Genomic DNA, 6965 nt, shown 5'->3' with positions numbered 1-6965 from the left:
CAAGAACCCTACTAGCCATGACAAACATTTTGTCAAACATGTCACAAATATGTAATCTACAGGTTTAAATAACATATCTGAGCATAGGGGTCTCATACTTATTTGAGAATCGCTAAGAAGCATTTTCCCCTTATATCATTAGGTGCATTATCATTTATTAGGTCATTGATACATTGTTCATTCATTTACAAATCAAAACATGAGGAGAGCCATACATCATCGTTGTCATAATGCATGCTTATAACCAACATAATAACAACAAAAATATCAAGGATACATCAACCGTATAATCCACATATAAACCATTACATTTACACATAAAATACCAAGGAAATAACCTCTTATTAATGAATGTAAAATTCAACTCGGTATGGGAGAACCACGTTCCACCCGACCATAGATTGGTTGAGCCAAATCTCTCTTAGCCAATCACCCCCATGCCATATTCCAAGCATGAACGTGGGACTCAAACCAAAAGAAACAACCAGGGCAACCCGAGGCTAAACCACCTCACCCTTATCAATAGAAACCAAGCTTTACCGCAATCCACACCAGATCACTAGGCCAGCACAATAAACATGTAATGGTAGGCTTTACCATGATCTCCACCAGATCACTAGGCCAAAACAAGTATGGACACCACTGGATTTCTCCACCTACACCGTGAGGAATTTTCTTGTCTCCTAGTCTTTAGGCTTTACGGCAATCCACATTCTAATCCAGGGATCACTAGGTCATAACCGAGACACCAATCTCTGGCCTTTACCATAATCCACACCGAAGCACTGGGCCCTAACGAAGACTCCACCCTCTAAGCTTTACCGTATATCTCACCATTCACCGGCAGGGATTCCTAGGCCTAATCAAGGGAAACCACCTCTAGGCTTTATCGTATATCCTATCATTAACCAGTCGAGGATTCCTAGGCACACAATACCTGACTTTACCATAACCCACAGTCTGGTTCAAGGGTCACTAGGCTAGTGGCTTTACTGTATCCCACAGTCTAGTTCAGGGATCACTAGGGCATGTGTTCTTTCTTTCAGAGATCCACCTCACTCAGCTTCAAATCCATCTGGCAATCCAACTCAACCAAAAAATGAGAATTTCGTCACACCATGGCTATCCAAAAATGGCAAGGCTAAGATGAAAACACTGTAACACTTGGCAAAACCCATGCTATGATAGTAAAGAACCACATGTAATACCATGCATGCCAAATCTAGCAAGGAAATCACACATGCAAATCAATACCTGCAAAGAATGATGTTGTAGTTGCTTGATCCCGCTCTTCCTTGTTTTCTCCTTCCTTCCTCTTACCTTCTTTGCCTTTCTTGATCCAATGCCAAAGTGCTCCAAGAAAACTTTAAGTGTCCAAGAGTGAGAGAGAGAGAGAGAGAGAGTAATGAGAGAGCTCCAAAAATGAATTGACAAAAGGTTATACTGACCAAGTCTTCCCACTGAACCTCATAAGCCTTTTTATTAATGAGGCCTCTATTTTCTTCAATTTCCATTATTTTCCTTCATTTTCCTCCTCACATGCAACTTATGACCTTTCACCTTCCTTTTCTCCTAATTTCCATTATTTTCATAAATAAATGTGCCAATAATGCCATTTTGCCTTTCCAAAGCCTTTGCCAATTTCCTTAATCATAATAAACCAAATGAACACCCACTAGGATGTTTTGCCCAACATTCAACTTGGAATACATGTCCCATGACCGTGGCCTTATATAGTTTTACATGGATTTTTAACCAGCACTGTTACACTCCTTGAGGTTTTCCATAAGACAACATTTACATTCCTTTTGATGGGGTGCCCTTTGGATCTCAAACATGGGGATCTGAAAATAAAAACCATGTCATCCTATATAAATTCAAGGGCTACCAATAGGGTAATAATTTGTTTTTGGTGTTGGAAGTGTCGTACAACTTAAAAAGTCCCACTTACATTGTTCTTTGAATGGAAAACCACATACAACCACATAAGGAAGGAGATATTATTGTACCCAAAAGACCAAGCATCTAATTGGGAGTTGCCTTCAGAATTAGTGACTCCAACAAAGTAGGTAGAAAGTGTAGTGACTTCAATTGAAATCTCTATTGGACCATTGCCCAAAACTGCATCCTTGATTCTCATGACTATGACATTATTTTCCCCTGCATCATCTCCAAATCAATTTGATCCTAGTCGATCTAATGCTACCATAGTCATAACATCAACATGGACTTTGCTAAGTGCTGCATTAAAAATGCCACTTTTGTCCATGACAATTCCTTCAATTGCACCACTCAACTATGTGCATCTAGGTGTCCATCTAGGTTTAAGTCAAAGCCACATAACATCTCTCTTAAACTAGAAGGACAATGGGACACTATCCACTTAAGCCAAGAGGACAATAGGAACATTGGAGAAATGGAAAATAATAATAAAAAAGACGTAGAGATTAATAATGATGAAGACATAAAGATTAATAATGACTAATGGTATTAGATAAATATTAAGTACTAAGAGATAAATATACTAAAATAAATAGAATACATGATTGAAAATAATTATCTCCATTTTATATTAAATTTTATCCAAAAAAAATTGATTATCTATATATAATAATAATAATAAATCTAATATTAAATTATTTTCAATTTTTCATATCAATGAATCTTATAAAAATCTAAAACATAAACAAAATTCCACAAAATGATATCTCCAAATATTTTATTTTATTTTGAATAAAATTCAAATGACAAAAAAATCAATAAAAATTCTAAATTAATAATAAAATTAACTTTTTATATCACCGAAATTAAACCAAAAACCAAAATTTTAATACAAAGCATCCTATACTTTCATTAGAAAAAATATAACCAAATATTCAACGCGGCATTTTATTTTGAATCAAATTCAAATAATAAAAATTTCAATAAAAATTCTAAGTTGATAATAAAATTAATTTTTTTATATCACCAAACTTAAGCGAAAACCAAATTTTTAATACAAAACATCCTATACTTTGATTAGAAAAAATATAACTAAATATTCAACGTGACATGCCAGCACTAAAGAGACAAAGTCACAAGATAATTCATTAAAAATATAAAGTAACGCGGCATGCTCTTTGCATTAATACTCACGGAACAATATCAAAGGATTATTTTTAATATATAAAGAACGGAATAACGTGTACGAAAATTAAAATGTGAGCTGGAAAATAAAAAGAAAAATAAAAAGCTATTGACTATAAAAGTTTAAATTCAGAAACGTGTCGACAAATGATTTTCTATGCGATTTTGTTAAAATCTCTAACAATAAAGTATGGATCACAGAAGTCTAAACACCAATAAACTAAATTGGTTGACCTTTTCAAAATCAATTCTGTTTGATAAATAAATATAAATTTAAAATTTAAAAATAGTTAGCTTGTCATTATATTTCTGGTTAGCTAGGCAAAACAAATTTTATTAAAAAATGTTAATTGATTAATATAACTTACAAGGAGTTGTTTGTTTGTATTTTTAAAATATTTTAATGGATAAATATAACTTCAGAATGAAGGATTTACTTGTTTGTACTTTTAAAACATCTTAAGTGAATATAAAAATAACAGTTGAATATTTATTTAAATCAACAAATTTTGGCTTATTGATATTGGTAAATATCTCATAATACTATCATTATAATTTAATTTATAATCTTTATAATAATTATAAGGTGGATTTTATATAAATAATTTAGATTTTTTAATTAAATATAATTTTTGAGTTAGATAGAGTTTGTTTTTTTAATTAAATATAATTTTAAAGTTAAATAGAGATTTTTTATAGATTTTGGATAGACGGTGATAGGTGGGCACCCCTTGATGTGAAGTCACTGGTTCAATTCTCCACTCTGATCAGGTTGATATATATATATAGATACATCATGTTATATATATATATATATATATATATATATATTCTCTCGGACACCCTCTCGAAATTCTCTCGACACCCTCGTGATTAGGCTACATCGCTGAGTCAACATGAAGTGATCCCTTGGGATGGATTTGCCTAGTACAAATATTTTGTGGGCGTAGCTGTCATCGATCTCCGAGATGGATTTGCCTAGTACAAATATTTTGTGGGCGTAGCTGTCACCGATTTCCGAGATCTATGAACCACATCGAATACACACACACACACACACTTCTACTATAATTGTTTATACATATATAAAGATATATAATTTAAGTGTGTATGGTATAAATAAAAAATTAACATGCATACGAGTACTCTAACTAATAGACAAAATAGTCCTTTTTCGAGTATTTTTCTGGTCAATTTTGTTCAAAATTATGTATATATTTTAAAAAATCATAATTTCAAGTTATTTAATCGGCAAAGATCGAGTGCTTTAGGGGTTTTTTAGGGCGTTGAATCCATTTATGCATTCAAAAGTGTGTTTTGAACAACAACAAATCACAATCTCGTTAGAAATTATATTGCATGATTCTAACCAAAAAGTCATTTCATTTATTAGTTACACTACACCATATATATATATATATATATATATATATATATATAGTGTTTATAGTATAAATAAAAAGTTAACACACACAAATATTCAAGAATAATAAATCACAACACCCCGATCTAGGTGCGAGCCGGTGGTTGGGACAACAAACGGGGATTAATGCAGGGTACCTTTGAGTATTGTACCACCGCCCCCCACACGCTCGAGGTGATGGGTGCGGTGGCCCTTGGCATGATTGGATGCAAGGGAGGTGTGAAAGGTGGCAATGAGGGTGGTAGAGATGAAGGCTTTAACGAGAGAGAGGGTAGACAAGTGGGTGGTGTAGTTGGGTTTGTTTGCGGACGGGGAAGTTGGCGCACTGGGCGGGTCTGGCGACGCCTTCCTCAGCTCCAAGCTTATTGACGACCTGCAAGTATTCACGGGTATGTATTCCGGTTCCTTTCTTCCAAAGAAATTTTGACCTGTTTGGGTTTTTGCTGGAGGGCGCGGGGAAAAATAGGAATGGAAATTAGGAAGTTGAGAAACAATGGAGGAATTGGGTGTAGAATTTTCTCTACAAATCAGCTAGCTCACTAATATCATGTAGAAATTTCACCTGCAGATCAAACTGATATATGCAATGTACTAAAGCATAATACTAGATCTACATTTACCATAAATTTTTCAGAAGCTTAATTGAACATGGGTAACATCAAGCATGAACAGATATAACTAAGAATGAGAAGTAATCAACCATAACACAGAAGATATAACCTGGGGAAAGCACCAGCCTAAAACCCCATCTCTGTATTATTAATCAAGTGGAAATCCTCAACAACATACAAAAAGAATCAGCTCAAAAGTTATCCTGCTCTCTCTGTACTCTGATGATCAAGCTCATGGACTACCTAGGCCTGAATATATAGGCTACACAAGTCCTCTAAGCTCCTATTTCCTTGCGTAGTTTTGATTGGGGTCCAATGTCATAACATGTGTGAATTGGCCACATCATACCTGTTGTAACCTCAAGTCCAACTACGCAATCCATAAGGAATAATATTCCTTCTGCATGCAAGGAATATTCACCAGGAATATCCTAGCAACTGATAGTACATTGTCCCTCCATCTGATCTCAACTGGGTCTCTATCTGAACTGACATGCATGAGTTATCCATGAGTGAATATTCAGTTATCTGAAAATATTAGTTGTTACATGCATGCAAGCATTAACAAACTGAATCTCATTAATTTAACAACTTGTTAAATTAATCTAACTGGACTTGACTCAGTTAACTGAGACAACTAATTACAACTCGTCCTTATCCTTTAACTGATGGTTAAATCCCTCAATCAAAGGAGAAATTGTTGTATGTCCTCACATAGACTTCAAGTTCATAATTCCTTAACTAATTAACTCAAACTGAATTAATTAATTAATTTACAAACTGTTGCTAATATCAAATTCGAATTTTACTTCCTATTTTAGTCCAGAGACTGACTAAAAGTAGGAATCCATCCTGAACTGCTAAAAATAGAACTTCTATTTTTAGCACTTCCATTTTTCATTCCCTGTTGCCCAATCCAGCACTGGTACCCAAACTGTTATTTTTAGCAGTGTTGTTTTTAGCACTTCTATTTTTAGCAATTTCTTGTTGCCATTTTCAACATTGGGGGTGGCGCGTGGTAGTTTTGGATCGGTCCTGTGTTTGTATTCTACAACCATTTGGTATAGCTTCAATTTCCCTCTGTTTCGAACTCTTTCTATCTCGCATGGTGACCCTATGAATTGTGGACCGTGGGCCAAGTGGGCATGCCTGTAGGGGTCTTGCGGGTAGAGGTAGAGAGATTGGTGTGGAGGGGCGCGGGTGTCAGTTAAGTTGCAGCTTAGGAGCTGGTCCCTAATGTAGTTGCAAGTGCAGCTGCTGGGAGGTAGATAGCTATATTTGAAGAGAGGGAAATGTTGGGAATCACGGGTGGGAAGTCGGGCAAGAAAATATCAATGGTATCCGCTTGCGTCTTTGGTAGAGGGGAAAGGGTATACAAACCGTGTTTGGCCTAACGCTAATCCGGATTTAAACAGGAACGCAACAAATTACAGAGATAACCATATAAACAAAGATGCAGCGGAAATAATACTTCATTTCATTAATGGAAAATACTGAAATATGCTTACAACCAGATATGGAAATAAACCAGCTAGGGCGATGGTAGCTTATCTCTGAGAAGAGATGTGGTGGCTACATGCCTCTGAACTGTGTTACAATGAGGCTCGAAGGCCTATTTATTGTTGAGAAACAATGGAAAACCCTTAACATTCCAAAACCTAACCCTAGGAGATGAAACGCCAAACTGTGGGCCCCGTTTGGGGGTAAATTGGTACATCAACTTCCCGGGGTCGTAACTTTGGCATATGATCTCCGTTTGACGCGTACAATAGCTCATTAGAAAGATCTATCCGAGCACTATCATT

This window comes from Pinus tabuliformis, chromosome X (assembly GCF_031772625.1).
Source record: "Pinus tabuliformis cultivar Carrire ecotype Pingquan chromosome X, CPIR1, whole genome shotgun sequence".
Taxonomy (NCBI): domain Eukaryota; kingdom Viridiplantae; phylum Streptophyta; class Pinopsida; order Pinales; family Pinaceae; genus Pinus; species Pinus tabuliformis.
Note: the sequence above shows the minus strand (reverse complement) of the source record.